The sequence below is a fragment of the Bufo bufo genome, chromosome 5 (assembly GCF_905171765.1).
Source record: "Bufo bufo chromosome 5, aBufBuf1.1, whole genome shotgun sequence".
NCBI lineage: Eukaryota > Metazoa > Chordata > Amphibia > Anura > Bufonidae > Bufo > Bufo bufo.
In genome coordinates this window covers 39,142,139-39,168,021 of record NC_053393.1, presented here as the reverse complement: position 1 = coordinate 39,168,021, position 25,883 = coordinate 39,142,139, and the positions used below count along the sequence as shown (strand labels likewise).

The following is a 25,883-nucleotide window of genomic DNA, read 5'->3' as shown; positions in this document are numbered from 1 at the left end:
TCACGGATGACTTTTTATTTTTTTTTGGTTTAAAGCTAGAGATGAAGCACCGTGACAAATTATGCAGGCGTCACAAGGAGTATTCACAAGGGCATAGCCGAAGAACAGACACCAAGACAATACATAACTCTTGAACATACTAAGTGAGTAGAAGCCATTTTTCCATTTTTACTTGTAGCTACGTCCTACGTGACCGGTTTCTTAAACTTTGTCTTGACAGTCCCACAGAGCTTGTCATATCCGACTGCTCATAAATCCTAGCAGTGACAGAATTTCACTTGGTGTCAGACTGATGTGACAATTGACAGTGACTTCTACGTAAAAAAGAAACTGTCATGCCTTATTGTAAACCAAGCTGAAACATACCTGCAGGTTGGAATACTAATCTCGGCTCTCTACTGTTTGACTATTTGGATGGCTGACTTGAGAGCTGTTTTTGTTAATGCGTCAGAAAGCATGTTTGCCCAGGTCCTGTTGTTGCCCTGAGAACTTTCTCAGGCTATAGCCATGGAAGATATTGATATGCGGTCATGGAAGTGAAATGTTTGGTGCAAAGCTACGCCTTCTTCAAGTGCAGGTAGGATTTTTGTGGTATTTGCAATTCCTTTATGTTAGAAGAGTCCACCAAAAATAAGTTTACCTTTTGTTCCACTACTGGAACACCCCCCCCCCAGCGGTCAGCTTTGTCCTGCAGATAAACCTGTGCTTAATTTCCCTGCAGTGCCTCCACAGGAGAAATGAAGCATTACATTGTGACCTTTGAAATCAATGGGCAGGCTGTGCCATAACTGGACATGTTGGGTCCTCCAGGATCCAGGCTCTTAGTAGCCACTCTCTGGTCTGGCTAACTGATGCATCTGGCCTGGCTATGAATGCAGCATGCCACAAGGTACCGGAAAATGGGTTTTAAAGACTGGACAATCCTCTTAATGTTGGAATCATTGCTTAGTGGAAGCCCCATTTTTAGGAGTGGTCATGAAAGAAGGTGTAGTGTTCAGCTAAAGGGACTCCTCCATAAAAACATCTTATTTTTCTGGAGATATTTTTTTGAAGTCACTCCCATGTATTCTGCTTCCCATCCTGACTCTTTAACTTCCTCTTTGCTTGACCTTTTAACATTGCAGGCAGTCTTACTTAACTCTCTTAGTCAGAGAATCATTGCAACCGGAGAGACCCCCTCTGTAATTTATTACACTATCACACATTACACGAATCAATGCCATGCTCTTCTGGGGACTTCCTTATCTAGACCTATCAATAGAGCTGTCATATTGTCATACCAATTCTATACCTACTATTATCATTAAAGGGGTTATCCCACCTTCTGTTTTGCGTGCCGTGGCTGCTCTCTCCTCTTGGCAGACTGCTCAGTCAGGGGGCGTTGACCTTCCTATTGCGTGACAGCCGAATCAGCGCTCTGCTGACATAATCCCCATGCCGCATGTGTGTGTGTGCCGGGAGTGGCCTAGGCGCACGATACAGAAAGACCGTGCATGCGCTGACTTTACAGCTGAAGAAATGACAGGATGAACGGGTTAGACCGCGCATGCGCGGTCATGCGAGGGGAATAAACTTACGAAGGGAGGCAAGAGATTGACCACGCATGCGCGGATATGCGCGATCCTATGAAGCTGGCCATCCAGCCTACAAGAAGACAGAGGAGGACACCATGCAAGCGCGGCCACCGCGGCAGTGGCGCGGCGGTGGCCGTAACAATTGGCAACCACATGTACACAACTCAGAGGAAGAAATGCAAATAGAGAGGAAAGAAGGAGGAATCGATTAAAACATGTATTTAGTAAATTGCATGTGGTAGGATAAACAACACAATAATTTAAACTTCATTACATGGGATAACCCCTTTAAGATCACCCTTCAGATAACCTACTTCCCTCAGAGAGGAGGTCTTATCATCTGTGCTGACTGCTACAGAAGGACAATCATTTGTATCTAATTTTCAATGACATACATAGTACTGCCAAAATGAAAATAAGCCAAAATTCTTAAAAAAAAGAAAAATGTATAAAAATAAGTTTATTTCTGATGGATGTGTCCTTTTTAAGTTGAGAAATTAAATTTACTTGTGGGCTAACATAGGGGTGCACAGAGTAATACAGACCAATTTTGATTAGGGCTTGAGGCCTGCCCATAACAATGTCAATGACAATATAGGTTTTGTATGTCTTACAGGCTTCGAACATCTTCAAGGGAATTTTATTATTATTGTATTCTACTCATTTGGGGGCTAAAAATTATTTTTGCAACTGGTCTTTATTAAAACTTTTCAGCTGTTTTTATGATACAGGGGTTATATTTCAGTTTATTTGAAGTCCCGTCAGATGACAGCTCTTGTGTAACTCTTATCTCTGATCTCTTGACTTCATAAACACTAGTTTCAGCCACAATCTTTTTAGTTTGATAACAATTTATCTATAGTCAGAGATAAGAGCGCTACATGAGCCGTCAACTGATGCGACTCAAAGTCAACAGAAATGTAACTCTGCATCTCAAAAACAGCTGAAAAGTTTTAAGAAAGAGACCAGTTACAAAAATAATTTTAGCCCAAAATGAGTAAAATACAATTAAAAGAAAATTCTCCAAAGGTGTCTATAGCATAAGAAAAAGAGAGGCTGTATCATAGCTTGACCAGCAAAAGGATAACAATGTTTTGAACTCCATATCTCACCATCCACTACAGCTTGGAACGTGAGACTCCCATCATTTTACAGACATCATCTTGGCTATCTCATACATAACTTGGACAACTATTTAGCATAGGATTAGTTCTGCCGATTCTTGTCATGTAACTGCATTGTTACTGTTTTGCTCCTGGTGGTGGAACAATCTTTTTCTTCTTTTTTACTACAAATTACAACCTGTTCTCACATTCCCTAATAGTTCAGTGTGTTATTAGGTTGATTCCCAAGTGAAAGGTCACTGGTTTGATTCCAGGCGCAGCCATGAAGAAGATTTCCCCAAAAAAAGAGAAACAGTATCATCCAGCTCATCGATAGTGGTATCTCGGCCAAGAAAATTGTCAAACTGCATCATGTAAGCGCCATGACAGCTGGAAGAAAAGAATACAAAATGAATTGTTTTACAGCCAAAGGCGTTGAATCAATGGTGGTCTCAAGGCTAAGCAATATGTGAGTATCCTACAAGACAAGTTACTTCATTCACTTGAGTACTATTGATATGGAAAGGACGACATATTGTCCCAGCAGGAGAATGACCCGAAGCATACGTCGAGATTGGCAAATAAATGGTTCAATGACAGTGAAGTAGAGGTGCTGGATTGGCCCCCACAGTCCCCAGTCCTCAACTCAACCGAACACTTGTGGGTAGAGTTGTAGAAAAAGCTGTATTTGTACCCAAGTGAGTCGACCAGTATGCACCAACATTGGGGACGTGTAGAAGAGACCTGGGAACAGATTTCGGTCGAGACATTCTTGAATCTGATCAAGAGCATGCCCAGAAGGATTCAGGCAGTGCTGAAAGCCAAAGGTGGATTTAAAAAATACTAACAAAATAATAAAATAAAAATTTAGAATTTTAGGAGCAAAACAGTAACAATGCAGTTACATGAGAAGAATCTGCAGAACTAATCCTATGCTAAATAGCTGCAAGTCCAAGTTATGTATGAGATAGCCAAGATGACTGTCTATAAAATGATGGGAGTCTCACATTCCAAGCTGTAGTGGATGGTGAGAAATGGAGCCTGAAAGTCAAAAGTTCAAAACATTGTTACCCTTTTGCGCGTCAGTGTACATCTGATCACTGGAAGTCCCAGGTCCCAGCAGCAGGACACCCTTTGCCCGGCTTATTTTTGTGGGACTATTCTAAAAAAAACAAGGATTAGGCCAAAGCGGACTATACCTCCTTCACAGAGCTGTCTAAATCCATCAGTCAGGAACTGGATTCTACCACGTACCATCTATGGCCATATACAGTTGCAAGAAAAAGTATGTGAACCCTTTGGAATGATATGGATTTCTGCACAAATTGGTCATAAAATGTGATCTGATCTTCATCTAAGTCACAACAATAGACAATCACAGTCTGCTTAAACTAATAACACACAAAGAATTAAATGTTACCATGTTTTTATTGAACACACCCTGTAAACATTCACAGTGCAGGTGGAAAAAGTATGTGAACCCTTAGATTTAATAACTGGTTAAACCTCCTTTGGCAGCAATGACTTCAACCAAACGTTTCCTGTAGTTGCAGATCAGACGTGCACAATAGTCAGGAGTAATTTTTGACCATTCCTCTTTACAGAACTGTTTCAGTTCAGCAATATTCTTGGGATGTCTGGTGTTAATCGCTTTCTTGAGGTCATGCCACAACATCTCAATCGGGTTGAGGTCAGGACTCTGACTGGGCCACTCCAGAAGGCGTATTTTCTTCTGTTTAAGCCATTCTGTTGTTGATTTACTTCTATGCTTTGGGTCGTTGTCTGTTGCAACACCCATCTTCTGTTGAGCTTCAGCTGGTGGACAGATGGCCTTAAGTTCTCCTGAAAAATGTCTTGATAAACTTTTTACTTCCATGATAGCAATCCGTCCAGGCCCTGATGCAGCAAAGCAGCCCCAAACCATGATGCTCCCACCACCATACTTCACAGTTGGGATGAGGTTTTGATGTTGGTGTGCTGTGCCTATTTTTCTCCACACATAGTGTTGTGTGTTTCTTCCAAACAACTCAACTTTGGTTTCATCTGTCCACAGAATATTTTGCCAGTACTGCTGTGGAACATCCAGGTGCTCTTGTGCAAACTGTAAATGTGCAGCAATGGTTTTTTGGACAGCAGTGGCTTCCTCTGTGGTATCCTCCCATGAAATCCATTCTTGTTTAGTGTTTTACGCATCGTAGATTCGCTAACAGGGATGTTCGCATATGCCAGAGACTTTTGTAAGTCTTTAGCTGACACTCTAGGATTCTTCTTCACCTCATTGAGCAGTCTGCGCTGTGCTCTTGCAGTCATCTTTACAGGACGGCCACTCCTAGGGAGAGTAGCAGCAGTGCTGAACTTTCACCATTTATAGACAATTTGACTTACCGTGGACTGATGAACAGCAAGGCTTTTGGAGATACTTTTATAACCCTTTCCAGCTTTATGCAAGTCAACAATTCTTAATCGTAGGTCTTCTGAGAGCTATTTTGTGCGAGGCATCATTCACATCAGGCAATGCTTCTTGTGAAAAGCAAACCCAGAACTGGTGTGTGTTTTTTATAGGGCAGGGCAGCTGTAACCAACACCTCCAATCTCATGTCATTGATTGGACTCCAGTTGGCTGACACCTCGCTCCAATTAGCTCTTGGAGATGTCATTAGTCTAGGGGTTGACATACTTTTTCCACCTGCACTGTGAATGTTTACATGGTGTGTTCAATAAAAACATGGTAACATTTAATTCTTTGTGTGTTATTAGTCTAAACAGACTGTGATTGTCTATTGTTGTCACTAAGATGAAGATCAGATCACATTTTATGACCAATTTGTGCAGAAATCCATATCATTCCAAAGGGTTCACATACTTTTTCTTGCAACTGTACGACACTACACAATGGATGACACTATATAACGATACCGTATACAGTGTGTGAAGTTGTATCTAATCATGATGTTCTGTTGAAAGACAAAACTAAAGAAAGATCATTCTTTCCATCTAGCAGGGAGAACCCAGCCTTCACACTATGATTCATCATCAGTATTTTAACTGTAAGTCACTCACCGGTGCTGTCCCATTTCCTAGGCATTGAAGAAACTGACAGCAGTTAGTCACATTATAACAGCCTATGACTACAGATATTGCTAGATCTGTTACATTTTTTATTTTTTTAGAGAGACAGAAACAGACTCAAGTGCAAAGAAGTGCGTCAAAATGATTATTAGCTTCTTGGAAGCGTAGGATTCCGACTGTCTGAAAGGTGACATATTCATAGTCTGAAATATAAAACAATGGGTTAAAAAAGTACCAGATTGTTTTTGGAATTGCATGTTAAAATATTTCTGGAAATCACCTATTTTTTTAAATATATACAGTATACACTCACCTAAAGAATTATTAGGAACACCTGTTCTATTTCTCATTAATGCAATTATCTAGTCAACCAATCACATGGCAGTTGCTTCAATGCATTTAGGGGTGTGCTCCTGGTCAAGACAATCTCCTGAACTCCAAACTGAATGTCAGAATGGGAAAGAAAGGTGATTTAAGCAATTTTGAGCGGGGCATGGTTGTTGGTGCCAGACGGGCCGGTCTGAGTATTTCACAATCTGCTCAGTTACTGGGATTTTCACGCACAACCATTTCTAGGGTTTACAAAGAATGGTGTGAAAAGGGAAAAATATCCAGTATGCGGCAGTCCTGTGGGCCAAAATGCCTTGTGGATGCTAGAGGTCAGAGGAGAATGGGCCGACTGATTCAAGCTGATAGAAGAGCAACGTTGACTGAAATAACCACTCGTTACAACCGAGGTATGCAGCAAAGCATTTGTGAAGCCACAACACGCACAACCTTGAGGCGGATGGGCTACAACAGCAGAAGACCCCACCGGGTACCACTCATCTCCACTACAAATAGGAAAAAGAGGCTACAATTTGCACGAGCTCACCAAAATTGGACTGTTGAAGACTGGAAAAATGTTGCCTGGTCTGATGAGTCTCGATTTCTGTTGAGACATTCAAATGGTAGAGTCCGAATTTGGCGTAAACAGAATGAGAACCTGTATCCATCCTCTGATGGCTACTTCCAGCAGGATAATGCACCATGTCACAAAGCTCAAATCATTTCAAATTGGTTTCTTGAACATGACAATGAGTTCACTGTACTAAAATGGCCCCCACAGTCACCAGATCTCAACCCAATAGAGCATCTTTGGGATGTGGTGGAACGGGGGCTTCGTGCCCTGGATGTGCATCCCTCAAATCTCCATCAACTGCAAGATGCTATTCTATCAATATGGGCCAACATTTCTAAAGAATGCTATCAGCACCTTGTGGAATCAATGCCAAGTAGAATTAAGGCAGTTCTGAAGGCAAAAGGGGGTCCAACACCATATTAGTATGCTGTTCCTAATAATTCTTTAGGTGAGTGTATTTTTTACCTTTAATATAGTTTTTTACAAATGTGGGGGTGTAAAAATATTTGCATTTACACACTAACCACCGGGCCTTCTTATAGACCGCCGCTTCTTGTTACTTTTATGCTTTTGTTGGGTGTATTTAGCTCATAGTTAGGGATGAGCGCATCGACTTCAGCTGGCACATCCGAAGTCGATTTGCAAAATAACTTTGTTGTAATACTGTACGGAGTTCCCGCTCCATACAGTATTAGAATGTATTGGCTCCGATGAGCCGAAGTTATTACTTTGTGAAGTCGGTTGAGACTTCGTGTAATAACTTCGGGAATTAATTATTACAGCAAAAAAATCTTGGTACCGAACTCGGGTTCGGTTCCTAGTGGTACCTTGGAACAGAACCCCAGTTCGGTACCAAGGTTTTTTACAGTAATAATTAATTTCTAAAGTTATTACACAAAGTCTCGGGCGACTTCGCAATGTAATAACTTCGGCTCATCTGAGCCAATACATTCTAATACTGTACGGAGCGGGAACTCCGTACAGTATTACAACAAAGTTATTTTGTGAATCGACTTCGTATGTACCAGTCGAAGTCGATTCGCTCATCCCTACTCATAATCATCAAAGAGTGGGGTTGAAATAAAAGGTCCAAAAGCAAAGATCTCAGCACCGTCTCAGCTTTTAAAAACATCCTTTTTATTTTAAAAGCTGACATGGTGCTGAGATCTTCGCTTTTGAACTATTGAATGGGACTTTCTCTAGTGCACCAGACAGGTGAGCTGAATCATTTTCTACTGCTGTTGAAATAAAAGGTAACACCCCTATTATAAAGCTGGAAGCAGATTATCTCATACCTCCCAACCATCTCGGATCCGGCAGGACAGTGGTCACGGGTGGGCCAAGGTATGTCCCACTCCCCACTGTCTCTGTGTCCTTAGGACACGGAGACAATTAATTGCAATGGTGGAAGCAAGGAGCTGTCACCTTCCCCTCTACTATACACTTCGTCAGCCACACAACGTATGCTGCTCAATGTGGTTTTGCCATATTATTGGAGCTGGGAGATGACAGTCAGCTTTGGTCCTACAGTTGGGTTGCAGCCATCTCAAGCACAAAAGATAACCACAAGTGACTGTGTCTCCTAGTAGCCATTGGGACCACCAAGATGGCTGCTATGGGCGCAGACCAAGCGGGGAAAGAAAAATGAAAGTTTAAAAAAAAAATAAAAATCACTTGCGGCGCCGCTCTGACAGCTGTGTTGTGTGCTGCGTGTGCCGTGCGGCCCTCACTCACAGAGTGACACATGGCAACACAGGTACAAGGGGGGGGGTGACTGGCGCCGTGGCGGCAGCCGGGAGTTGGTGACTCACACAGCCAGACGAACTGCCGTAGGTGAGCATAATGTTTTTTACACTAATGGGGGGGGGGTGTCATGGGAGGGAGGAAATGTGCCATGGGGGGGATAAATGTGACATGGGGGGTGATGTGACATGGGGGGGAATGTGACACAAAGGGGGTGATGTGACATGGAGGGGGAGAAATGTAACATGGGGGGGGGATCTGACATGGGGGAGAAATGTAACATGGGTTGGGTGATGTGACATGGGGGGAGAAATGTGACATTGGGGGATCGACATGAAAAGGGGTGATTTGAAGAGGGGGTGTGGACATGAAATTGGGGAATTTCACCATTTGTTTATTATATCGCAATAATATATTGATAGCCCCTAAAACCCTGGGGTGGCAGGGTTTTAGGTGCTATGGTATGTGCCGGTATTGCATTCAGAAGGTGCAGTATGTGGCATTATTATATTCAGAGGGTACAGTGTCAAGCTGGAAGATGTCATGGTGGTCTGGACCAGATGAAGAAGAAAAATAAAGACTACAGAGAAGATGTGACTGGTAAGTTACTGATATCATTTTGGATTCTGCCTGACTATGCAGTGCTGTAGTCACACTTCTGTAGTTATTATTAGTAAAACTACAACTCCCAGCATACACTTACCCCAGCTTATATCATACTGGGAGCTGTAGTTTCACATGGTCAAAACTCCTTTAGCGCTTTCCCCTTACTTGGCAATTTGTGTATTTGATTATTATAGTAGATAATGTTAGTGAGGAGCCTGTTTATAAAAATTCAACAAATATTTTATTATTCACATAGCTGGAAAACTACGATCAAAATGCCAAAACTATTTAAAGAAAATAAATTATCAGGAGCAAGTTTCAGAAAAAGGCGAGCAGAAAAAGAAAAAGCTGAGAAGCAGATGTCCGGAGATTTAAAGAAGTACCTGACCTCTCACAAAACCAGAAAGGAAGATGCTCCTGCATCAGAACCAGTTTCAAACACGGAAGATGCTCCAGTTCACATAGATATGGATGAGGAATCTTTAACCCTTTCATGACCAAGGGTCATTGATGCCCCAGTGTCCAGGTCAAAATTTACAAATCTGACATGCGTCACTTTATGTGGTAATTGCTTTGGAACACTTTTATTTATCCAAGCCATTCTGAGATTGTTTTCTCGTGACACATTGTACTTCATGTTAGTCATAAATTTGAGTCAATATATTTCACCTTTATTTATGAAATAATCCCAAATTTATAAAAAAAATATGAAAAATTCACAATTTTCAAAATTTCAATTTCTCTGCTTCTATAACAGAAGGTCATACCTAATAAAATATTTACTACTTAACATTTCCCATATGTCTACTTTATGTTGGAATCGTTTTGGAAATGTCATTTTATTTTTTTAGGACATTAGAAGGCTTAGAAGTTTAGAAGCAATTCTTCAAATTTTTAAGAAAATTTCCAAAACCAACTTTTTAAGGACCAGGTTCAGGTCTGAAGTCACTTTGTGGGGCTTACATAGTGGATACCCCCATAAATGACCCCATTGTAGAAACTACACCCCTCAAGTTACTCAAAACTGATTTTACAAACTTTGTTAACCCTTTAGGTGTTCCACACGAATTAAAGGAAAATGGAGATAAAATTTCTAAATTTCACTTTTTTTGCAGATTTTCCATTTTATTAATTTTTTTTCTTTAACACATTAAGGGTTAACAGCCAAACAAAACTCAACATTTATTACCCTGATTCTGCGGTTTACAGAAACACCCCACATGTGGTCGTAAACTGATGTAAGGGCGCACGGCAGGGCGCAGAAGGAAAGGAACGCTGTATGGTTTTGGAAGGCAGATTTTGCTAAACTGGTTTTAGATGCCATGTCCCATTTAAAGCCCCCCTGATGCACCCATACAGTAGAAACTCCCAAAAAGTGACCCTATTTTGGAAACTAGGGGATAAGGTGCCAGTTTTATTGGTACTATTTTGGGGTACATAGGATTTTAATTGCTCTATATAAAGTTTTTTGTGAGGCAAGGTAACTGAAAAATGGCTGTTTTGGCACAGTTTTTTTAATTTTTTTACAAGATTCATCTGACAGAGTAGATCATGTGCTATTTTTATAGAGCAAGTTGTTACGGACGCAATGGTATCAAATATGTCTACTTTCTCTGTTTGTTTCAGTTTTACATAATAAAGCAATTTTGAAAAAGAAATTATGTTTTTGTGTGTCCATTTTCTGAACGCCATATGTTTTTTATTTTTCTGCCGATCGTCTTGTGCAGGGGCTCGTTTTTTGCAGAAAGAGTTGAGGTTTTTATTGGTACCATTTTTGGGTACATAGGATTTTTTGATCATTCATTATTACACTTTATGGGGCAAGGTGACCAACAAATTGGCTGTTTTGGAACAGTTTTTATTTATTTATTTTTACAGCGTTTATCTGAGGGGTTAAGTCAGTGACAGTTTTATAGAGAAGATCGTTACGGACGTGGCAATACCTAATATGTATACGTTTTCTTATTTATTTAAGTTTTACACAATAATAGCATTTCTGAAACAAAAAAAATGATGTTTTAGTGTCTCCATAGTCTGAGAGCCATAGATTTTTTAATTTTTTGGGCGATTCTCTTAAATAGGGTATCATTTTTTGCGGGATGGGGTAACGGTTTGATTGCTACTATTTTGGGGGTCATAACTCATAAGCCTTTTTGATCGCTTGCTGTTGCACTTTTTGTGATGTAAGGTGACAAAAATTGCTTTTTTTACACAGTTTTTTTAATGTTTTTTTTTTATGGTGTTTATCGGACGGGGTCTATCATGTGATAAATTTATAGAGACGGTCGTTACGGACGCGGTGATACCTAATATGTTTATTTTTTTTTTCATTTTTTATAGAAAAAAGCAATTTCTTTTTTTAATTTTACATTTTTTTAATTTATTTTTTACTTTTATTATTTTCACTTTTTTTTTTATCAAGTCCCTCTTGGAGCTTGAAGATCCAGTGGAGCTGATGGCTGTACTATACTTTGCAATGCTCTTGCATTGCAAAGTATAATACAATCAGATGCCCTGTAGGTGGCAACAGCGAACGCTTTTGCAAAGCGTCCGGTTGCCATGGCAACCATCGGGCGCTGCAATCGCAGCGCAGCAGCCCCGATGGTGGAGAGAGGGAGCCCCCTCCCTCTATTAACCCCATGGATGCCGCTGCCGCGGCATCTATGGGGTTACAGCAGAGTGTCAGCATAGAGCTGACACTCTCTGCTGATGGCGGCGGCTCAGGAATGGAGCCGCCGCCATCACACACAGCAGGGGGACCGCACGGCATGGGGGCAGCGCTGGAAAAGGGGTGGGGGGGTGTCACGGCCAGCATTGAGGGGGCAGGAGGAATGTATGGGGCGGGGAGGGGGCGGACCGCAGGAGGCAGGAGATAAGCGCTTCAGCGGCAGGCGGACACAAGGGGGGGCTTGGAGGGGCACAGATGGGGGGCACAGATGGGGGGCACAGATCGGGGAGGGGGGGGCACGAGGACACATTACCTGATTTCAGGCTCTGATCTGCAGAGCGCAGATCAGAGCCTGAAACCGGCATTTTTTCACTGCCGCGATCCGATTGGTTAGTCTGCACAGACTAACCAATCGGATCGATTGTCGGCAAGGGGCCACTCTGATTGGTCCCTTGCCGGTATTACTGAACTGTATGCTGTCCGTGACAGCAGCAGGACAGGGGCAGAAGCTTTAATCCAAGCGCTTTGCAGCGCTTGGATTAAAGAGCTGTCTTGACGTCTATACACGTGGTAGCTGCACGGGGTATGTGCAGCTATCACGTATATATACAGATTGCGGTCGGGAAGGGGTTAACATCAGACCAACAGCCCGTCACAGCTCACGAGGCTGCTAATGTGGATGATGCAAGCGCGGAGGAAAGACAAGAAGAAGTAGGTGATTCTCAACCTTCTATGTCATCATATGTACCATCTCCTCACCTTGAAAAGACTACTGATACAGAAGTATCAAGTGATGTAGAAATGATGTTCTACTTTGGAGACTCTTGATTTGTCTGATCCAGCTAATTGGCTCGCTGTTCTTGCCACCTCACTAAGGGATGCTGATGTCAGGAAAGTTCCTGCAAATCAAAAAGCTAATTTTGTTTTTCCCAAAGATGCATCCCGTAGACGTTTCACTAAAGCAAATTATAAGAGACGATTGCCAAACGGAGAAGAAACCTACAGAAACTGGCTGGTTTATTCTGTTAGGCTGGAGAAAGTGTTTTGTATTTGCAACTAAAAAAACAACAAATTTGACAAGCGGAGGCTATAGTGATTGGAGGAACTTGTCTCAAAATCTTCACATTCATGAAAGGTCCAATTCTCACCTTGTTGCTGCAAGAGAACTGGAATGAATTCTCTAGAAGATTTGGATCAGGAAATACAATAGATGCTGTATCCCAGAGATTTTTGACAGCAGAAACACAACACTGGCAAAATGTTGTCAAGAGGCTTGTAGCCATTTGTAACGTATCTTGGTCGCAAGTGCTTGGCTTTTAGAGGTAGCAAAGATACATTACATAGTAAAAATAATGGAAATTTTCTGCAACTTGTAGAAATGCTTGCCACATTTGATACGGTTATGCAGGAACATCTGAAGTGTATCATAAATAAAGATATTTTCCATCATTATTTGGGGAAGGACATTCAAAATAAACTAATTAGCCTTATAGCCAAAGAACTTACAAAACAGATTCTGCACGCACTGATCATACTTGATTGCACCCCAGACATTTAACTTATTGAACAAATGACTATAATTGTTCGATTTGTCTTCATCAAAGAAGGGGGGGGGGGGGGGGGGGGGGGCGGGTCTCCTACTGCTGAACCAGAGGTGTGTATAGAAGAAAGATTTCTTGGCTTTCTCCAAATCCAAAGCTCTACTTGAGAAGGTCTGACCGAGGCAATTTTGACTGAATTCGAAAAGCAAAAGATTCCGCTTGGTGATATGAGAGGACAAGGCTACGATAATGGTTCCAACATGAAGGCCAAACACCATGGTGTTCACAAGTGGATCCTTGATTTAAACGGTGAATGATGCAGCCATGTCATGCAGGGATGGAGCAACCTTCTTTTCTGTTGTGCAGAAAATAGATTTTTTTTGTTTTTACAGGATCCACACTTCGTTGGAATGTCTTGAAGAAGCACATTGGGAGACTTACAGTGAAACCTTTGTCTGACACCAGATGGTCTTCCAGAATAGATGCTGTTCGACCATTTAGGTTCCAGGTTGGAGAAATTTATGATGCCTTGTCTGATATTTCAAGGGATAGCTCACAGACAGCAATGGCACAATCTGATGTGGAATCCCTTGCCAAAGAACTAAACAAATTAAATTTTTTGTGTTTCATTGCAATGTGGTACAACATTCTAAATGGAATTAACTTTGTCAGCAAGCTGCTTCAAAGTAAAAGTATGTACCTTCCAGATGTAATTGATATGTTGGAATCTACAACAACTTTTTTTGAAGGATTATCGTTCAGATAAAGGATTTGAGGATTTGCTGGAAGAGGCTAAAGAGCTAGCCACAGAAATGGAGATTGAGCCTGTGTTTCTCGCATTAGTGCAGCAAATAAAGAAAAAGAGGATGTTTTCTTATGAAGCGCAAGATGATCCAATTGATGATCCTGCAAAAAAAATGCAAAGTTGAGTGCTTTTTTAGCATTTTGCATTAATTCTCTTGATGAGAGATTTGAGCAAATTAAGCATCACAGCAGGTACTTTCAGCTGCTTTACGATATCTAGAAACTTAAAAACTTACCATATGAAACACTTATGAAGTATTGTTTAGATTTGCAAACTGTATTGACTGTTAAAAACTCAGAAGATACTGATCTGGATGGAGCACAGCTGTGTAAAGGGCTCACCATATTGGCTGCTATCTTGAAACCGACAATGACCCCTACACAGATTTTAGCATATGCAATTAAAAATGACTTTGCTCCCAATGTCTCCATAGCACTGCGGATATTATTGACATTGCCAATATCTGTCGCATCTGGTGAACGAAGCTTTTCAAAGCTCAAATTAATAAAAAATGATCTACATTCAACAACGTCACAAGAGAGATTGGTGGGACTTGCAATGATTTCTATTGAAAACCGTATTGCACAGGACATTGATTTTCAGACTTTGCTTTATGATTTTGTGAGCGCAAAAGCAAGAAAAGTTACATTTTTATAGAGCTCACTTTGAATGTGTGTGTTATCCCGCACTTTAGTTAACTCGCAGGAAAGTTAAGTTCTTATGTTATAGTTTGAAAATATGTTTCTAACGTGAAAGGAAAAATGGGAATAATGTTTTGGTTTGAAACCTCACTGATCCTTATTGCACTTCTTTTTGACCAATAACTAGTAATGTTTTGCCTAGAACGGGCTGTTTTAGTGTAGCACTGTTTGTGAGCAGTGTTTACTCTGTTTTAAGACAAGTATGTTTGCACTATTTCCTGCACTTTTACTCATTGTTGAAAACTTTGTTTTATAGATGTATAACTTATTTTGTTAAACTGTTAATAAAACGCACGATTTAGTTTGTTTTTTACATAAAAAAAATAATAAGTTAAAGAAACATATATGCACAGGAGGCGGGCGCGGTAGGTGGACTGCAGGGTTTTGTGAGACAGGCATTCAGGCAATTGGAGTCCGGGTGGGATGCTGGTGTTAGGGGGAGTTCTGGTGTTTGCCAAAATGCAACTTCACTTGTGTTGGCAAAAATCCTTGCACCGGCCCTGTATGGGTGAATGAAAGAATGGGCTCAAATCAAATTGACCTATCCTTCTTCTCAATGGGGCTCTTTCTTCCAAATGTGTAAATTAGTGTACTACAAAGAGGTTCAAGGGGCAAGCAGTACATTGAGCATGAGGATGAGCAAGCATCAGAGTGTTCTGCTACTAAGCCCTCACCACTTTAGTTCCTGCTCTATGGTTGCCCTGCTCTGGAGGACATGACACGTTTATATGTTATATGGACAGCCCACTGATTCAAGAGGGTGCCGTGCAATACTTTTGTTTCTCCTGTGGGGGCACTGCAGGGGAATTTAACACTTGTAGGGTCCCATGAAGATTATAGCTGATCCTTGGGACGCCCAGCATCCCAACACCCTGTGACTAGGTCATTTTAGGACATCAAAGAAAATTGATTGCCCAACAGGAAAATAACCCCTTTATTGAGACATAACTAAATGTAAAATTGTCTGTTTGTTCTCCTGTCACTCTAGCTACCTCTATAATATAACATTCTGAAATTTCAGGGGCAACAGAGTCCCCCGTAATCACTCAATGGAGTGAGGTCTCCCGTTAATCCAATAGTCCCAGCGAATGTAAAAAGTTCACAGGACGTCCTCTGGAAAGTGAATAACACTTCAATGAAATCGCTCTTAGAAGTCAATTACTATAACAAGCTGCAGCAACATTTAACCCTGGGCAGAGGAAAGACACAGATGGTTTCTTTTGAAGTGGTATCAGTGCTATATTCAGGGTGTGTTTCACAGAATAAGTTCTTAATGTGTTTGACTCTTGAGCAAAAGAAAATATCTATTTCGGCGTTCAGGAATTTCCATTTCCATTGTGGTAATATTAATTATGAATTTCATCACCATTGTGCCCCTAACCCAGAATGGAGAATGATGGAAATGTGTCATAATGGTTGTACTGTAAATAACGGCTGTATTCTGTTCTCATGTCTCAGGTGTTATTTCCATAGAGCACTGCCATGTAATGTCATGTAGTCCACATAAAGGGCTAGTTTAGTTTGGTTAGTGCCATGGTCTACCATTTAGTACCCAAGCATTACTGCCTTATCAATGCACTAGGAAATATAGCTGGATTTTGTAATTAGGCTTCCTTTCCATAGGTTGGGGCATAAAAGTGGGATCGGTTCTACCCTGTCCTCCAGCTTACGCATCCAAGCACTTACCACTTCCTGCCACCTCCAGATCAAAAACAACTCTTAAATTAGCTTTTTTCCAAACCAGGAGTCAACCAATTACTTGTACATTGCTTTGTCATTTCCCAACTAGATCCTCTTGGCATCCCTTTCCAAGGTGTGACTTGAAGCTCCTGGGCAAAGTCCCCCATCCATCATTTGTAGTTTATAATACCATTAGAAGAGCCTTTGGACCTCTTCAAACACTAGTGCCCTGGTGAACCTCCTATCACTACGGCGTGCACCCCTCCAGTCCATCCTGAACTCCTGCCCAATTATTCCATCTATCGCATTGTTCCATCACCGCCTCTACTCTTTGACAGTCCCTTCACTGGCTACCTACCACCCAATGATTACCTCCCTATACCTCCCCACACATAATCTCATATCTTCGTTCTCTCCACTGCTCCTCCCATCATCATCTCCCATATTTCTTTCTTTTCTAGAACTTGAGGAGGCTTAAAGGTTAATGGGCAATCACTTAGAGGGGGGAAATCACTTAGAAAGTGTAAGTACTTAGTCAGGGGCAGACTGGAAAATTAAAGTCGCCCTGGAAAAAAGACTAAAACTGGCCCCATGTTGTAGACAGGTCCAAATTGACCAAAGGCAGGGCCACGAATACCATATTGCAGCACAAAATACCACCACAATAGAGCTAAATACCTCAGTGTAACACGATAAACTGCTCCAGCATCATCAAAAACCACAGTGAAGCAGAAAATAATGCCCCAGCAGCATAAAATACCTCCTCAGAAGCCATCCCTCTGTGGTGGCCAGTGCCAGCTGCCACGTTCTGCCACATACTCCTGTTGCCTCAGGATGGCAATACTGTTGAACTCAGGAATCAGGAGGGCACCTGTGGTTGACAGCCAGTTCCATACCTACTTGACGCCCCCAGTGTTAATTAACTCTGGGAGTGACAGATCACTACTTATCTTACTCAAGCAGCCCCCTGAGCATCGTCCCACCAGGAAATTTCCCCGTAGAGTCTATGGCCAATCCACCTGTACCTAGTTTCTATTGCATTGAAATGGCTTTGTGAACTTTACAACTTGGCTGATCGAACACCTTCAGCTTCTTGAAGGCCTTGGAAATAAACCATCGTTAATGGACAGAAGCTGGGATTCCAAAAATCTTAGCAGAATTGTCAGAAGATGGGTCGAGGTGTAATGTTGTTTGAAGGACTATTGCCACCCAATACCATGCATCACCTATGAGATTCCTGATGGACCATTCCAATTCTCCATTCACTATGAGTTTTGTTTTTACTAAATCTCATAGAAAATGGTCAGTTTGGCATGAAATTCTAGATTGGGATAAACGTTTCACCCACTGGATACTCCAGTCCTCCAATCCAACATTGCCCATACCATGAACATATTAAATAGGAAATAGTAGATAATTTGACAAATATTCCAAAAACACTTTTTCAAGGAGATTATAATTTGCTACACCATCAGCTTCAGATAAAGGCTTTACCTGCTGGGCGTCATGTACTTGGTTGGGATTCATTTTTGCATTAGAATGTGGACCCACCATTGGATCCCTTGGTGGGCCTGGCCAACCTAGTGTTATTAATATTTTTGAAATGAGTACCCGTAAATTAAAAAAAAAATCTTGAGGTATTGAGAACATACAGGTTCAGGCATTGTTTTTGTTTCTTTGCACAATGAACATCAAGAAATCTATAGAGGAAGTCACATTGTAAAAGAAAAAAAATCTATGTCGTACGTATCTTTTGAACAGAATGGAAGAAGGAGGAAGTTTTACAAAGTGTGTAAAAAAGCAGAAGTATCATATGCAGATTGTGGTCTGTAACACATGAAACATCACATTTTCCCATAGGCAGGAAGTCAAGCATGGCATGGAAATCACAAGAAAAGTAATTTATTGTTTAAAAAATTCTATACAATTATTTATGGGTTCTGTGTCATAAAAGTCACAGGAATTGCCCTAAATTTTTGTTTGCTGGTGTTAGGGCTACAGTATGGAAAATGGTGTTCACCGGGGTTCATAAGGGAAACAAATCCTTATATCAAATCATAAAATAATTAAATTTAAAAAGTACTATAAAAAATTTTTTTGTGTTACATAGCTTATTCATTTCAATGAGAATTGTGTAATGCTCCGTTTCCCCTGTGGTGGCGCTGCAGGGAAATGGAACACTTGCTGCCAGATTACAACTGAGGGTCACAGAAGCAGGACAAACTGACAATAGCTTATTTCTGGGGACCCTTCTAACAAGAAAAGGGAACTACTTTAAAAATGAAAAATAATGAAACAAAAAGTAAATGAAAAAAGAAAAAAAAAAGATAAAAAAATGCATTCACTGCATAGAGAATGTATGTCCTAAGCGTGGCTTTCCCTGGCCATCACTAGGACTTTTTTTTTTTTTAACAAGCGTTTGACCTAAAGAGTCCACCCAATTTAGGCTTTCTTCACACACACTTTATGGTGGTAAAAACACAATCAACGTTATGCATTTTTTGCAAACTTTTTAAAAAAAAATTTATACAGATATTTTTATTATGCGTTTTTTTAAACTTTTTTTTTCTATAGAAAAAGTTATGGATAAATGCCTAAAAAAACAGCTATACCTAGGGTGTGCTGTGTTTGGAAAAAAGCAAAAAAACATGGACCCAAAGTACCCCAAAATGTCACAAAAAATTATTTGTAGTGAGTTTCTTATTTCTCTGTGGAATTTCCTATAAGTGTTGTCACTTGTCATGTTTTTTGTGACATTTTTCTTTTTTTGACTGTAAGGTTGTAGGCAAACATGAAACACACTGCAGACTATTTTTTTTTATCACTTTTCATGCTTTTTCAGGTCTGTGGTGTTTTTTAAACACAGCCTGCTATAGGTATGGCACTTTTCAGGCATTTTGACATAAACTTCTCTGTAGGACTTTCTATAGGACGTTTAGGCCTGGTTTCATACATAGTGTATTTTTTTCTCCGTTATTATTTTTTGCTGCATTTTTCACTCCAGTTTTTGCCATGAGGATAAGGGACCCCGGTGGAAAAAAATCTAAATAACATCTTTATTATTTTTTGTATTAATAATATTAACAATTTCTTTTTCTATCATTTTTGTTGTTGTGGGTAAAATTCGTATTACAGCTGCAAATCCAAGTCCATCTAATGACCCAAACTAACAGCTTTATAGATACAAAAAAAAAAAGGTTCTATTTATCTATCTATCTATTATCTATCTATCTATTATCTATCTATCTATCTATCTATCTATCTATCTATCTATCTATCTATCTATCTATCTATCTATCTATCTATCTATCTATTATATCTATCTATCTATCTATCTATCTATCTATCTATCTATCTATCTATTATATCTATCTATCTATCTATCTATCTATCTATCTATCTATCTATCTATCTATCTATTATCTATCTATTATCTATCTATCTATTATCTATTATCTATCTATCTATTATCTAATCTTTCTTTATTTTTCATCCAGAACCCAAGGTCTCCTTGTTTTTTGTGATCGCAATTTGTCTTTCCCTTGCACTAGTTGCACACCAAGATTTTTCTGATTGAGGTGTTGAAGGCGAGACGTGTCTGCTGGACACAGGTTATCTCCATTCCTTATCAGGCAGAAACCTAGCTCTATCAGTTACAAGCCACTTCCTCTTGAAAAACTCCAGGGTATAACTAGTTCACCAAAAAAAATGTCTACTATGTAACAGACAGTAGAAATTTCCATGCAATTTAAAATTATGAGCCTGGCATCTCTCAGGAACGCCCCACTACAAATAATTTAGTAATTCCCAATATTTCTTAGTTGTAGTACCACTTTTCACCACTGAGAGAGGATAACTCTTTTTCCATTGTCGCCAATGCAACAGCGCCACAGAGTTCTTCAAAAATTTCCTGATAATTGCAATTTCATAAATTGACAATGAAATATTTCTCAGAAGTTGCAGTTCTCTTGTTTTAATTAGTAAAAAAATACATACCAGCTGGAATAATTGTAATTATTATCCCTACCCCTTCACGCATTTTGACGTACAGGTACGTCATTGCGTGCTAGGGGATGTATGGAGAGGGCCTCTGCAGTGACCCCGTTCCATACGCACGATTTGCCGGCTGTATGATACAACCGGCATCCGGCCGCACTAGCATGAAGCGGCGATCGCGCCGCCCCTGCCATTCAACCCCTCAGGTGCCACGATCAAGGCTGATCGTGGCACCTGTGAAGAGATGCGGCTCCATCTTCCTTCCGATCGGAACCCCCCCGCAGTGAAATCGTGGGGCTCCGATCGGTTTACATGGCAGCCTGGATCGCCTCAGCATCACTTCATGGCTTTCTCCATACTGAGCTATGCACGAGACACAGCGGTGAATGGAGGGTGTAAAAATGCTATTCACCGTAATAGATCTCGGTTATGGTGAATAGGAAAGGGGATCAAAAGATGTACGAGGCCCCAATGGGGGCAAATTGTGTTAAAAAAGTTAAATAAAGTAAAAAAAAAGTTAAAAAACATCAATATATTAAAAGTTTGAATCACCCCCCTTTCCCAATTTTACATATAAAAATACATAAACAATAAAAAAATAAACATATTGGGTATCGCCGCGTCCGAAAATGTCTGAACTATTAAAATATTTTTTTTAAATTCTTGTGCGGTAAATGAAAAACACAGGATTTGCCATTTTATTGTCATTTTGTCCCCCTAAAAAATTTAATAACGGTTTCTCAAAACGTTGTATATACTACAAAAATGGCATCAATTAAAAATACAGTTTGTTACGCAAAAAACAAGCCCTTATAAAGCTCTGTAGACCGCAATATAAAAATGTTATGGCTGTCAGAATATAGCGATGCAAAGAAAAGGTATAATTTTTTTTTTTAAAGTAGTAAAACAAAAAAAAAAAATGTTCAAGTTGGGTATCGCCGCATTCGTATTGAGCCGCAGAATAAGAATGTCAGGTCATCATATTTAGTGCATAGTTAACGCTGTGATGTCAAAACCCCAAAAACCTTGGTGGAATTCAGTTTTCTTTTTCAATTTTGCTACACAAATAATTTTTTTCCTTTTTTTCTAATACAAGACGTGGTAAATTAAATGGTGGCATTAAAAAAATGCATCTTGTCCCGCAAAAAATAAGCCCTGATATAGCTATGTGAACGGAAAAATAAAAAAGTTATGGCTTTTGGAACATGAGGATGAAAAATCAAAAATGTAAAAATGAAAATAGGCCTGGTCTTGAAGGGGTTTAAAAATGGCTTAGACTCCGTCGGCACATGGGGGCACCCACGACTTCTGGTAAAACAGGACGATTACTATGATTCACACCCAACTGCAAAGTTTTTTGGTTTTTTTTATATGTAGAAAGTTGCCAAGCATTTTGGCCTGGTTCTGGTACTTTCACAATTATAGAGACTCACAGGTGGCCCCATGTTGCTGTGGAACCCTCGTATATTATGCCTTTGGGCCCCTTTCTAGCATCATGTAAATATGTGGGTATTAAAGGGGTTTTCCAGGAGCTTAAAGGGGTTATCCAAGACTAAAAAATGTCCCCCATATGCCGAGCCCCTCACCCTGAATATACTTACCTGGCTCCCCGATCCCTGCACTGCTCCTGGTCCCTGGACCGCCGCTGCTGCTTCTCCCCGTGCGCAGATGAAAACATCCGGTGTCGGAGGGGAGCAGCCAAGGGCAGACGGGGATGAGCTTACCTATTGTCACCCGCGATGCTAGGGAGGCTCGTCGCCGTCCCCACCTGCCATTGGCTGCTCCCCCGCGACACCGGATGTTTTCATCCGTGCACGGAGAGAAGCAGCAGCGGCGGTGCGGGGAGCCAGGAGCGGTGCGGGGAACGGGGAGCCAGGTAAGTAGATTCAGTGTGAGGGGCTCAGCATATGGGGGACATTTTTTAGTCTTTGATAACCCCTTTAATATTGATAGATCATCAATATCTGTTTGGTGGGAAATTGACTCCCGACACCCCGGTCTGAGGAGACATAAAAGCATAAAACGACTCGCGCTATGGTCAGTTGTGCCAAAGCCTAACAAATAGGTGCGAGTGACGAGCCCCAGACATGGGTAACGTTTACAACCTTCCGTAGATCTGTTTTGTAGACCATCTAGACGAGGTGCGGACAGACTGGAATTTGTTTGACTGACCCGTCTTCACACAAAAAAAAAACAAAAAAAAAAACAAAGCGAAGGAATTTTTTTTACAAACAGGATTGTAAAATTCAAAAATTAGAGGGGAATCCGGGGCATACGATGATCATCCGAATGTAGGCTGTGCTCGGATTTCTGTCCTGGGTGTCGAGTTTTGAACTGCGGAGGGTCTGTTTCATGAGGTTAATCCAAAATGGACCATTTCCTTGTGGAGTCGAGGAGACTTAGCAGTATGATGTTTTTTCTTGAAGAATTTTTTTTTTTCACATGGAACTTTTTTTGTAGAATATGAAAAGGGTTAAGGAAACCCCAATTAGAAGCAAGTAATGTGGACAGTCATCAGATTTCATTAATCCGTGGTAAATCCGACACATGTGAACTTGCTGCTTTACAATGTGCTATTTTTTTTAATCAGGTATAATTTTTTGTAGAAAATTTGTTTTACAATAAAACATATATTGCAAAAGAAGTGCTTGCATTATTACTGTTTCTACTACCATGACTGTTTATATCGTAGCTACTGCTTTTACTAATTATTACTTTAACTACTGTTATTACTACTACTTTTTCTGTAGAAACTGCTATTACTTTTAAGCATTTTAACTATTGCTGCAATTCTACTTCTATTACTGCTGCTGCTACTACTATTTTCATTAATTTTTTTTTACTACAGTTTTATTTGCATTACCTTATTTTGCTGCTAATGAAACTACTATTATTGTACTTTGAATGATTTTAACTATTACTACTAGAGATGAGCAAAGTTTAAAAAAATTTGATTTAGAAAGAAATTTGATTTGTTCCGTATTCATTCATCACAAATTACTACAAATCAGGTATACCCAGGCCACTCTGTCTTAGGGTACAGCCACACGGAGCCCACGCTGCGGGTGGGTTTCGGCCATGCTTCTGGGAAGAAGCACGCGGCCAATTAGCCCGAAGCTGTCTTTCATTTAATAATGAAGACCACACTGTATAGTCCTTCTTCTTTGTTATTGGCTGTGCTTTAAGCAGGGGATGTTGTCTGGTTAGGTCGGGGGACAATATGCATATTATTGCTGTTTTGGACTGCAATCTTTTGCTGGGTATTTGACAGTCAACACAGAATGTTAATCAGCTCTGGCATATCCACTTTTTCCACCCCAGCGCTCTCCTGCCCTACAAGTGGAAGCCCTTCTTCTGCGATCTGCTTTTCCTCCTTTTCCACATCATCTAATACTGATGACAATATATCATCAGGAACATCCAGCTGCTTCTCTCTCTGCATCTTGCTGGCTTTTCTAGGACATGGAGACCAAGAAGGATGATTAGGAAGAAGTAAAGCCAGCAAAAGATGAGGATGGTCATCATTAAGACCTGCCCCCCCCCCCTAAGGGGTGCAGACTGGATGGTATTGGTTGGCACATTGGCACCGGAATAATAAAGGCTTCCATCTTATTGGTATTAAATTACATATCTTAGTTTATGACTGATGTAGGAATAAGTAAATGTAGGAATAAATAAACAAAACTGACGCAGCATAAGTCTCCGTGCACTCTCCCTGCAGTCTCCCTGCACTCTCCCTGCACTGTACCTGCACTCACCCTACAGTCTCCCTGCAGTTTTCGTGCACTCTCCCTGCACTCACCCTACAGTCTCCCTACAGTCTCCCTGCACTCTCCCTGCACTCACCCTACAGTCTCCCTGCAGTCTACATGCACTCTCCCTGCAGTCTCCCTGCACTCTCCCTGCAGTCACCCTACAGTCTCCCTACAGTCTCCCTGCACTCTCCCTGCACTCTCCCTGCACTCTCCCTGCACTCACCCTACAGTCTCCCTGCAGTCTCCGTGCACTCTCCCTGCAGTCTCCCTGCACTGTCCCTGCACTCACCCTACAGTCTCCCTGCAGTTTTCGTGCACTCTCCCTGCAGTCTCCCTGCACTCACCCTACAGTCTCCCTACAGTCTCCCTGCACTCTCCCTGCACTCACCCTACAGTCTCCCTGCAGTCTACATGCACTCTCCCTGCAGTCTCCCTGCACTCTCCCTGCACTCACCCTACAGTCTCCCTACAGTCTCCCTGCACTCTCCCTGCACTCTCCCTGCACTCACCCTACAGTCTCCCTGCAGTCTACATGCACTCTCCCTGCAGTCTCCCTGCACTCTCCCTGCACTCACCCTACAGTCTCCCTACAGTCTCCCTGCACTCTCCCTGCACTCTCCCTGCACTCTCCCTACACTCACCCTACAGTCTCCCTGCTGTCTCCGTGCACTCTCCCTGCAGTCTCCCTGCACTGTCCCTGCACTCACCCTACAGTCTCCCTGCAGTTTTCGTGCACTCTCCCTGCAGTCTCCCTGCACTCACCCTACAGTCTCCCTACAGTCTCCCTGCACTCTCCCTGCACTCACCCTACAGTCTCCCTGCAGTCTACATGCACTCTCCCTGCAGTCTCCCTGCACTCTCCCTGCACTCACCCTACAGTCTCCCTACAGTCTCCCTGCACTCTCCCTGCACTCTCCCTGCACTCTCCCTGCACTCACCCTACAGTCTCCCTGCAGTCTCCGTGCACTCTCCCTGCAGTCTCCCTGCACTCTCCCTGCACTCACCCTGCACTCACCCTGCACTCACCCTACAGTCTCCCTGCAGTCTCCGTGCACTCTCCCTGCAGTCTTCCTGCAGTCTCCCTGCACTGGGCCCTAGTTCTTTCAGCTAACAGGTTTCACACACGATGTGTCTGCTTCTGTTTTATTTGCATGATATGTCATTTTCTAGAATATTTTTAAAGCATGTAATTCTGCCATTTTTTCTAACATTTTTTTGGGTGGTGTTTTTTTTTCATCACACAACTTTTTTTTTTTTTTTTCAGGCACCTCTGCAAAAAAAAAAAAAAAAACTGTATTTGTAGGATGTTCAGTTTGTAATCTTTTATTGGCCGGCATGGAACATGTGGCTGCGGAATTTAAGTTTGCTCCCCCAAAAAAAAATGATGCCACGTCTTTTGCTCCTAAAAAAAAAAAAGAGAAAAAAAGCTGCCAAAAATGTGAAAGACATATTGTGAAATTAACTAGAGATTAGCTAATCGATTCTAAATTCAGAAATTCTACTGAAATTTTGGAGCAGAATCAAATTTTTCGAAATTTGCTTATCTCTAAAATCATCCTACTTTCTTTTCTAACTACTGCATTTATTCTACTAGTACGGCTTTTGCTGCAGCTGAAGCTATTACTTTTATATCTCTTCTATGTTATGTGGGGATTCGCTCTGGTAGACAGGCTAGCGGACGCAGTATAGAGGGAACCACAAAGTCTTTAACTTAAACAGTTCAGTGTTTTATTCACACATA

At 41.2% G+C, this 25,883-nt stretch overlaps 1 long non-coding RNA gene and 1 other non-coding gene across 2 annotated transcripts; one reads left to right on the top strand and one right to left on the bottom strand.

Moving 5' to 3' along the window:
- Positions 1-53: 53 nt before the first annotated feature.
- LOC121001009 lies at positions 54-25,512 on the top strand. The gene is made up of 2 exons (XR_005778954.1): positions 54-143; positions 25,407-25,512. It is a non-coding gene; the product is annotated as an uncharacterized LOC121001009 (long non-coding RNA).
- LOC121002989 lies at positions 11,659-11,744 on the bottom strand. Its single transcript, XR_005779387.1, has one exon. It is a non-coding gene; the product is annotated as a small nucleolar RNA SNORD71 (small nucleolar RNA).
- Positions 25,513-25,883: the final 371 nt, after the last annotated feature.